At 40.3% G+C, this 10,962-nt stretch overlaps 1 pseudogene; it reads right to left on the bottom strand.

Annotated features, from left to right (window-relative positions):
• Window positions 1–4,752: 4,752 nt before the first annotated feature.
• On the bottom strand, window positions 4,753–5,618 carry LOC136125566 (nucleophosmin pseudogene; annotated as a pseudogene).
• Between the last annotated feature and the right edge of the window lie 5,344 nt (window positions 5,619–10,962).

Below are 10,962 nucleotides of genomic sequence, written 5' to 3'. Positions count from 1 at the left end.
AAACTGATGCATAAAGCAGACAGAAATTGATAGAAAGAAGTGGTACTACAATCTGAAAGAAGCATTTGAGAGCTCATAGCTGGGCAATTCAAGTCACATAACAGGGAGCACTGGTTAACTGACAAGATAAGATGTTATGGTCCTAGAGAAAAAGCAGGAAGTTATGACACCAGGTTGATATAGTGGAGGTGGTGCTGTACCTTGTAACCAGGTCCAAAATTTTTTCATTCGATGAATAGCCAGTGTGAGGTGGAGCAGTATGTGAGGACGATCAAGTAGAAGGAACTTGTGAAGTAGAGTTTAGAGGAGTAGCTCCCAACCCTGTCTACATATTACAGTCCCCTGCAGAGTTTAAAAACATGTCAATGCCCTGGTCCCACAGGCCAATTGAATCAGAATCTGGAAGTGGATCTAGGCATTGGCAGGCTTTGAAAAGTTATCAGGTGATTCTTGCAAGCATTCAGAATTGAAAACTATGGACTGGAACAGTGGTTCTAAACTGGAGAAGGTTTTATAATTCTGCTGGTCCAGGTGGTCTCACTCTTTCCCAATTAAATTGGAACATTTGGGGGTAGGATCTAGGCATTATCAATTTTTAAAATTCCCTAGGTGTTTCCAAAGTTTAGGAATCATTGGAATAGAGAGATTGTGTCCTGTGACCTACCATGCGTCACTAATATAGTGAAAGGATGTTTTGTGATAGCCGTTGTGTATTAAAATCATATTTTCAGCCTTGAAGTTTAAAGCACAGAAAGGAATCCAGATACTGCTACTTGTAATTGTTCTGATGCTTCAGGGCATCCACCTAATTTAACAAAATTAGAATAAAACGATATTGAAAACTGGAGGAGACGTTACAGAAGAAGTAACCCAGCTCCCTCCTTTTACACATGAGAAATAAGAGGCCCAGAAAGGAGAGAAGAACTGCTTGTGATCACTTGGTTAGTTAATGACAGAGTGGGGTCCTCTGACTCAAATCTTTTTTCAATCTTCTTCCACAATGCTGGCTATATTAAAACTCTTAGTTATGAAATGACAAACACTAGAAGTGTTATGAGTTAATTTATAAAATCTACAAAGTACTTGGACAGGATCAATGTGAAGTTGTCCACAAAATGCTAGAACACTAGAAGCTACTCTTGAAGCATGAAAAAATTCATTTAAAAACAAGTAAATTAAATCATTAAAAAAGCCCTAATACCCACCATGGCATTTGTAAGCTTGCGGGCCATGAGAATCCTTCACGCCAAAGAGTTAGCCCCTGGGCAGCCATTCTGTTTTATTTAGGAAGACTACAGTTGCAGGGCTGCTTTAGGCCTGGGAAAATACTTGGGTGTCCTGAGGTCACATGCTAAACTGTAAAAGGAAGTTTTGCAGTCAGTACCTAGACCTTCAATCATGTGGCTCTCATGTGTTTTCGTACCCTCTGAGTTGGTTAGTCTAATTCCTGAATTAATTGGTTCTGATGAAGAAATCGGAACAGAAGCAGGTCTCCTGGGTGACAAACTTAACTGCATATGATTATATTCTGTTTGTTAAATGTGCACACTTCCTTGTGTGTCATAGGAAGCCTATGAAGGAGGGATAGTGAATTGATTAGATCACAGGACCAGGGTTCAGAAAGGTCTCCATGGGCTGAAACGAGAGACCAAAATATAAGCAGATGCAATTCAGTGGGGAGAAAAGAACACAAGTCTCTTCTTGGACCCGGTGCACAGTACAGAGAGGAAGAGCGCTCTCCCCCGTACAGCATTTGAAGGGTTATTATCGAAGAGGGTTTCTAAACTTAAGGCCCACGGACCATTATATGCCTTAGGAGGTCTGCTTGTCAGCTTTTGTGCATGGCTACAGACTACATTTTTTCTGGGGGTAGGACCTGTAATGTTTATTTAAATTCTCAAAATAAAAACAAACAAACAGATTAGATCTAATAGTTATAATTGGAAAAAATAAAAGGAAGCTACAGATTTTTTTTTCTCAACATGAGGAAATCGTTTCTTAGTGAAAGCCAACCAGGATGGAATGTGCTACCATGGGAAGTTTCAAATTTCCGGACCACTTGGCCAGTGTATCATAGAGGAGATTTAAGCAACAGATGGGTGGTTGAAACGTGTTTTTATGTTTCTATAAAACAAACAATGTTGTACATGGAGAGAATGCTTGATGACAACTAATGTGAATGCTGGTGGGATTAGGGAGGGTTGAGGCCCTGAACCACAGAGACTGTGGCAGGAATTGTAAGTGGGGTGCCTCCTCTCAGCAGATCCTGGGTCACAGATTGTTAGACCAAAAGACACCCTTGTGGTTTTGTTTTCCCTTTGAGTCTAGATGGAGGACTTACTCTATGGTGAGTTCATTCACGGTGTCTGATAGACAAAATACCCACAAACTGTTATTTGGGGAAGTAGGTAGAGACATAAAGGGTGAACAGTACGGTGGTTAAGAGCATGGACTATGAATTTCCCTCCTGCCTCCATATTTACCAGCTGTGTGTGATACTGGAGCAGTTATGCAGCTACTCTGTGCTTGTTTCCTCACATGTAAAATGGTAAATGCCAGTAGTACCTACATTATAGATTGGAGAATCCAAGAAACACAAAAAGTCATGGAAAGAATTAAAAACCATGATAATAGAAAGTTGGCTATATGACTGTTGTCATTTCTAGTTACTGGTTGAAAATATTTGAGTTCTATTACAAACTCATTTTTCCGCAGTGTGGTATAAGGAAAATTCCTTACCTCTCTGACTTCATGTCTCCTAATTATAAGATGGTGACCATATTTACATTAGACAAAGATAGTATCCCATTTAATACTGCCCTTAAGAACTAAGCAACTCAAAGGATCCTGAAAGATCTTTCTTAGGAAGCAGAGTTCAACAATAATTTTACAAATTTAGGTTTGTATTAGTGCATTAATTCTTAATTGTGAGGCAGTACTGTAGATTAGGTTTTTAAATCAGCAGCAAGGTGTACTGATCTGCCCTACCATCAGGCTTTGTTGGAGCCTCACCTATGTTTTGAGTCTGCTGTCTCTAGAACTCTACCCAAAACTTTTTATTTTTATATTTCCTCTAACTCATTGTTTAAGGGAGACTTTTTAAAACTTTGGTAGGAAAGAGACCTTTTTGGATGTTAACTGTTTTTATTATTTCTGTGCTGGCAGCCTCACTGATGTTGGGCCTTACTTGTTATTTAGATGTTAGGGGTGTCTGCCATTTTTATCTCTAAGGAAAATGTTCTTCTTGTTTTTTTAAAAATAAATTTATTTATTTATTTTTGGCTGCGTTGAGTCTTCGTTGTTGCAAGCAGGCTTTCTCTAGTTGTGGCGAGCGGGGGCTACTCGTCATTGTGGTGCACGGGCTTCTCATTGTGGTGACCAAGTAAGTCCCCCAAAACTTTTGTTTTTTTTTAATAAATTTATTTATTGGCTGTGTTTGGTCTTCCTTGCTGCGCGCGGGCTTTCTCCAGTTGGAGCGAGCGGGGGCTACTTTTCGTTGTGGTGCGTGGGCTTCTCATTGCGATGGCCTCTCTTGTTGCAGAGCAAGGGCTCTAGGCATGCAGGCTTCAGTAGTTGCAGCACGTGGGCTCAGTAGTTGTGGCTTGCGGGCTCTAGAGCGCAGACTCAGTAGTTGTGGCGCATGGGCTTAGTTGCTCCGCGGCATGTGGGATCCTCCTGGACCGGGGCACGAACCCGCGTCCCCTGCATCGGCAGGCGGACTCTCAACCACTGTGCCACCAGGGAAGCCCCCCCAAAACTTTTAATACAAAATATCTGAGAGGTTTGAGGTTTTTTTTTTTTTGTATCTGTAGGTTTCAAGAGCTTCACAGTAATTCTTGATTTAGCCCCCAGCCAGAGCTGGGCTTCCCAGAGCTAGAGAGGAGCTCTGCCTCCCAAGCACTCAGATCCTTGGATGCCTCATAACAGATGACAGACTCCTCTGCTGGGATGTTTTTGCAACAGGGAGCACCCTGCCAATTGGCTAGGGAGGTTCATCATGCTTTGCAGTCTATTTATAACTGGGTTTTTTTTGTCTTAAAAAGAGGCCTTTGTGGACTTCCCTGGTGGTGCAGTGGTTAAGAATCTGCCTGCCAGTGCAGGGGACATGGGTTCAAGCCCTGGTGCGGGAAGATCCCACATGCTGCGGAGCAGCTAAGCCCATGCACCACAACTACTGAGCCTGCGCTCTAGGGCCCGTGTGGCACAACTACTGAGCCCACATGCCACAGCTACTGAAGCCCGCGTGCCTAGAGCCTGTGCTCGCAACAAGAGAAGCCTGCGCACCGCAACAAAGAGTCGCCCCCGCTCGCCGCAACTAGAGAAAGCCCATGCACAGCAACAGAGACCCAACACAGCCAAAATAAATAAATAAATAAATTTATTTTTTAAAAAAAGAGGCCTTTGTGTATATGTATTTAATGTATAAGAATGCATAATCTTTTTTTAATACTGAGTTTATTTCACGTGTATATTTTCGTCTCCCCACCATTTCCATTTGTCTGACCACCACTACTACTATGTCCTATCATAACATTCCATACATGCTTAAAACCAAGCAAAGGGTGGAGTTCCACCTTTAAAAACTAAACAGACATTTTGGACAACACATTCTTGGCAATGGAACCTGGACAACATTTATCAGGCACGGTAGGAGAAGTTCTCACTCTGCATTATAAAAAGGACAGCCAGATATCAACTGTTACAGAAATGAAATAAGATGGAAAATTTTAACAAACTGTTTAAACTATTTTCTTAAAGAAACTTACTCCACTGCCAGAGATCTTGAGTAGCCTCCTGGTCAGTCATCTGGAAACAATTCTTCACATAATTGCTGAATTTGGCTTCCACTTTAGGAAGGGAACCACCTTTTTCTATACTTGCTTGCATTTTTGCTTTAATGTCTTCTACAGAGCTAGGTCCTTTTGGTGTTTTAGGAGTTTTTTCCTGTTTTTTGAAGGATTCTTGACCCTTTGATCTTGGTGTTGATGGTTTTGAGTCTTTTCCATTCTGGTTTGATTTTTGTGCATTTTTGGCTGGAGTATCTCGTACAGACCTCTTTACTGGAGATTTTTCTTCAGCTTCCTCATCATTAAAGTTATCGTCATCAGCGTCATCTTCATCATCATCTTCATCTTCATCAGCAGCAAGTTTTACTTTTTTCCGTGGAAACTTGCTACCACTTCTGGGGCAGAACGCTTTCTAGGTATACTTAGGAGTTTCACATCCTCCTCCTCTTCATCTTCTCACTCTGCATCTTCCTCCACAGCTACTAAGTGCTGTCTACTAATACGCACAGGCCCTGAACCACACTTCAACCATAAGACCACAGGTGGTGTTATTTCAAAGCCCCCAAGGGAAACTGTTGGCTGCACAGACATTTTCAAAGTTGCCAGTGTTACTTTAACTGGACTGCCTTCATAATTCATCTCCTCTGCTTCGACAACGTGCAATTCATCCTTTGCACCAGCCCCTCAACTGACCGTTCTTGAAGATAACTGGTGCTCACTTTCATCATTATCCACCTTACAGTGATAATCTTTGTCGGCCTTTAGTTCACAACTGAAAAGATAGTTCTGGGTCCTCAGGGGGCTCATGTCCATGTCCATCAAATCTTCCATGGGTTGGTGGCACACACTTAGGTGGGAGAGAAGGTGGATGGAGATAAAAGACCACTGTTCCAGGGAACAGTCGAGCAGGACAGAATCATACCAGGGAAAAGCAGAATGCAGAATCTTTAATTAATAACTGATGGAGCCTCATATGAAGGGTAATAGGTTTTTGCTTTTAAATCTAGCTTCACATGCTAAATTAACAGTGTGGGCTAACATGCATCAGGATAGCCTCATTGGTTTTGACTCTGCTACTTTGAGGTCTGTGATAATTGGCTGGACCAGTGTGTGCGTTTGCTAAGTCAGTCATCTTCTATATAACGTAAATTAATAGTATACTGAAACATTTAAGAGGCTTAAAAGAACTGCTTTTTTTTTAAACATCTTTATTGGAGTATAATTGCTTTACAATGGTGTGTTAGTTTCTGCTTTACAACCAAATGAATCAGTTATATATATACATATGTTCCCATATCTCTTCCCTCTTGCGTCTCCCTCCCTCCCACCCTCCCTATCCCACCCCTCCAGGCGATTACAGAGCACCGAGCTGATCTCCCTGTGCTCTGCGGCTGCTTCCCACTAGCTATCTACCTTACGTTTGGTAGTGTATATATAAAAGAGCTGCTTTTAAGTAACTTATAAACAACTACTAAAAAACTCGTTATAATTTACTCATCTATTCATCACATCTTTTCTTGAGAGGAATCAGAGACTTAAGAAGTTGACAAGGCTAATCTTCAAATCTGAGTTCTTGGCATTCTTTGAAAAGAATCGTTTTATCAGGTACTTATCTTCAGCCCAGGCTTCTGTTTTCCACCCAGTCCCCCATCTGCCATGTCCTGCTTGGCTGCTGTTTTAATTTGTTATTCATGTAAAGTATTTGAGAGCTAGTCTATGCTGATTTGCAGATGTCCAGTTTTCCTCAGGCTGTTTATCTTCTTCTGTAGTGTCTGGGAAATCTGCTTTCTATTTGTTGTGTTGGGTTAAAAGTGAAACAGTTGGGAAGGAGACAGCCTCTCATATGACTTTACTTCATGACTAGGAAACACTTCTGGGACAGCCCTCCCCAGTCACTCCAGTCTGGATCCATACAAGCCAGAACCCAGGGTCCTGAACCCCATCTCCTTCTCCCTCAACCCACAAGCTCGCTGAGCCTTGGCTTCCGCTGGTGCATAAACAACATTCCTCCTCAGAAGGACTCCATGGTTTACAGTTTTGCTCTTTGAACATTTCCTGTCCCAAAGTGAAAGACCTGGTTAGAGACCATTTCTAGAACATCTTGCATTCAAGAACAAAAGAACTGTGACTTCAGTCAAACTCTTAGATACAAACTTTTTTAAGGTTGAAGCAATTTGAATTTAGGACTAAAGTCTAATCTTCCGATCACTATAAAGTCAGGGAGAATGAGCCCCTCCTCTTCTCCTATGCACTTGAAAGTCTAGCAATATAGACTCTCTAACATACCCTCATAGCTGTCAGCAGATCACGTTTCCAGACCTTTGCCTGCACTGGCAGGCCTCCCTCGCACAAGTGAGTGATCCTCAAAGCCTTTTCCTTTAGGGCTCAGCTCAGCATCACCTTCCCTGTAAAACAGTCTGGTACACTGACCTCACCAGGTTGTGATAGGTGCTCCCTTCACCGTCGCATACCGCGTATTCCTTTTTTAAAGTTATCTTGCTTCATGCAGGTTCTCGTCCGTGACTGGATCCTTCACCCAGATGTCAGTTCCTCCAGAACAGAATGCCAATGTTCCGGATTATCACATCCAGCACAGCGCCTGGTTAGAGATAGCACGTCCTCAATATGCATTTGCAACATAAATAAGTTTGTAGAATGACTGAGAGAATTCTAAGCATCGGAACATTTTATCAGAGATGAACTGAATTAGTGCAGATTCCAGAAATTACAAATTTAGAGAGGTCATTGTTAGGCAATTACTCTGAAATAGACAGAAGAGAAAGTTAGGTTGTTTCAAATAAGTTCAACGTATAGTAAAATTCCATTAAACAATTATATATGTCAATAAATAACAGGTACCCTGTCTTAATTAATGCAAAATGTAAATAATAAAGTTGTTTTTGTTGTTTTTTAAAGCCGATATAGTTTCTTACTTTTAAGTACAGAAAATATCTCAGACTAGGCTTTAAAAATTTTACCTGGTGGAGAGTCTTCATTTTAACTCAGCTACGTGGCAGGAACTGTCGTGGCTTTTGAGTACTGTTCCTTTTGAAACACTACCTCTGATCTGACATTAAAGAAGCATTATAGACTGACACTGGTGAAATAAATGCTTTATTTTAAGGAATTTCCTAGGAATAAAAATAACATATACTTTAAAAGGTAGAAGTAAAATAAACATAAGATTAAATTAAAACACTAAGTAATTAGGGCTTCCCTGGTGGCGCAGTGGTTGAGAATCTGCCTGCTAATGCAGGGGACACCGGTTCGAGCCCTGGTCTGGGAAGATCCCACATGCCACGGAGCAACTAGGCCCGTGAGCCACAACTACTGAGCCCACGTGCCTACAGACCATGCTCCACAACAAGAGAAACCACTGCAATGAGAAGCCCACGCACCGCAACGAAGAGTAGCCTCCGCTCAGTGCAACTAGAGAAAGTCTGCACACAGCAACGAAGACCCAACGCAGCCAAAGATAAATAAATTTTAAAAAATAAAATAAAACAAAAAATTTTAAAATACCTTAAAAAATAGAAAAACCAGGTATAACTTATAGTCGGTCTTCTGTATAGGTGGTTCATCCACATCAATGGTTTGGCATCTGTGGATACTACCAACCATGGATCATGTAGTACTGTAGTGTTTACTGTTGAAAAAAATCCGCATATATGTAGACACTTGCAGTTCAAATTCTTGTTGCTCAAGGGTCATCTGTACTATCAAATAGAGACAGGACCTGGATCTAGGTTAAATGCATTCTAGTAGCGGTCCTTTCTAAAGAATACAGAAGAATGATCAGCAAATCTATAGTTAGACACTATGGCATTGATTTGCCTCACCATAGAAATGTTTCCATCAGCGTATATTCACTCCAAATGTCAACATAATTTAAGTAAAAATTACCCTTTTTCAAGTAAAAATTTTTACTTGTAAAAATTTTTCAAGTAAAAATTACCCTTGAAATTGTGTTTATTTATTTGCTTCTTGAAAGATGTGCAAAAGGAAAACTTACAATTAGCCCATTTCTAAATTACTGCAAATTTTCAGTAAGAGAAAAGATTGAATTAATGAGAAATTGATCATTTTAAAAGTTGAATGTGTATGGTGGGGGGAGAGGTACTTGAAAACATAGTTTACCATTTCATTCATATATGGAAGTTGATTTTAAATGATTTTTAATCCATATATAGAGAGATGGGCATGTTAGGATATGGAATTTTAATTCCAAAAGAAAATGTTCAAAATTGTAAGTTATGATTAGTAACTCAGCAAATCACAAAGTCCTTCCACGTTGTCAGCGTTTCTGTCACAGGATTCTTTGTTTTGCAGTTCTCGGGAATGATCTCTGAGACTTGTGACAGGCTTAAGAACCTGGCACATTGACCTGAGACAATGTGAAATAAAAATGAAATGTTCTCCAATCGTGTGATGTTTGGATTCAGAAATAACACATATGCATTTTTCAGTTTTGATTTTAATAGATGGCACAGTTTGGATTGGGTTTGAGAAAAATAGGTGAGGGGAAAGAAAAGGAAAATGAAGGATGTATATCCTCTGGGAGAAGTAGTAACTGGAGGGTGGAGAGGGCAAAGATAAAAAGAAGCCTTTACTTTGTCTCACAATTTGGTTTTGAAACTCTTGCTTTTTCCTGAGTGTAGTTTATTTCAGAGAGTACCACCCCACAATCTGGCTAATCTGGCTTCCCGTCTGCAGCTTCATTTTACTGGAAAGAGTGATTGTTTTTAAGAGCCTTGGTGGGCAGGAAACTTGCTGACCTGAGTTCTGTTGGGAAAATTGAATTTATGGTGAGTGTACCCTCCCTCGGAGCACTTAGTGCTTCCAGATAGTTCTTTTCTTTCTTTCTTTTTTTAAAGTTGCCTTTCTTTTTCCTCACTGGGACGGTCCCAAATATTTTCAAATTTTCTGCAACTCTTTATCCTACTCATCTTCTCATTCTAGGTGTTATCACTTTATCTCTTAAGTCATGGATACAGTAAAGCCCATTTATTCCCCTTTCCTATCCTTCCAGCATGAATAACTTCACCCACCACTCCCTCCCCTCATTCTGTCTCCCTAAGGGAATCCTTTCCCTCCCTTTTAGGACTTTGTTCTATCAGTTATTGGTGGCTTCACATTCTACATGTTGTCTCCTCCCTCTTAAAAAGAGAGCCAAAAAGGACTAAAAGAATTTCCCCTTGATTCTGACTTTGCCTCAAACTACAGTCATCCCTTGGTATCTGTGGGGACATTGGATCCAGGACGCACTCAGACAGCCAGATCCACAGATGCTCAAGTTCTTATGTAATGTATAACCTATGCACAGCCTCCTGTATACTTTAAATCACCTCTGGACTACTTATAATACCTAATACAATGTAAATGCTATGTAAATAGTCACTGTGTGTGGAAAGTTCTACTTTTTGGAACTTTCTGGAATTTTTTTCCAATACATTCTATCCAAGTTTGGTTGAATCTACAGATGAGGAACTCACAGATATGGAGGGCCAACTTTACTGCTTTATCTTCTTCCTTTTGACACCAAAATGTGTATAAGATTTGTCTATACTTGCTCTCTCTGTCTTCCTGATCTCTCTTTGCAAATTGACTTCTATCTCCACAACTCCTCAGAAAATATGCTGGTTAGGATTGCTAATAACTTTATAATTGACAAATCAAGAACCTGTTTTCAGTCTTCACCTTCCTTGACTTCTTTGTAGCAGCAACACTATTGGTCATTTTTTCTTCTTGATTTCTACAGTGTTACCGGTTCTTAGTTCTCTTCTCACCTATTTTACTGCTCTTTCTCAGTTTCTCTCACTTTCCTGTTTCTTCATCCTGACACTTAAATGTTCACTCAGGATTAATTTGGAATTGTTTATTCACATTCATGTTCTCTCTCTAAGGTAGTCATTTCATGCATTCCCACCCTGTCAACAATTACCACTGTGCTATCAACTGCCAATATCAAATCTATTTCTCCTACATTGACCCCTCTTTTTAGCTCCATACAGGTATTAGTGACAGTAGCCTTGACATTTATATGACTGTAGACAATTTGTATGATCTACTGAACTTCCAGGCTTTTTTCATCAGTAAAATGCTTCTACAGGTTAAATAATATAACATTTCTTGTCATGTTCTAGGGATAATAAAGATCAATGAATATTATTTTTTA

The sequence above is a fragment of the Phocoena phocoena genome, chromosome 7 (assembly GCF_963924675.1).
Source record: "Phocoena phocoena chromosome 7, mPhoPho1.1, whole genome shotgun sequence".
Lineage (NCBI taxonomy): Eukaryota > Metazoa > Chordata > Mammalia > Artiodactyla > Phocoenidae > Phocoena > Phocoena phocoena.
The sequence above is the reverse complement of the archived record's forward strand: the minus strand, read 5'-3'. Positions and strand labels throughout refer to the sequence as shown.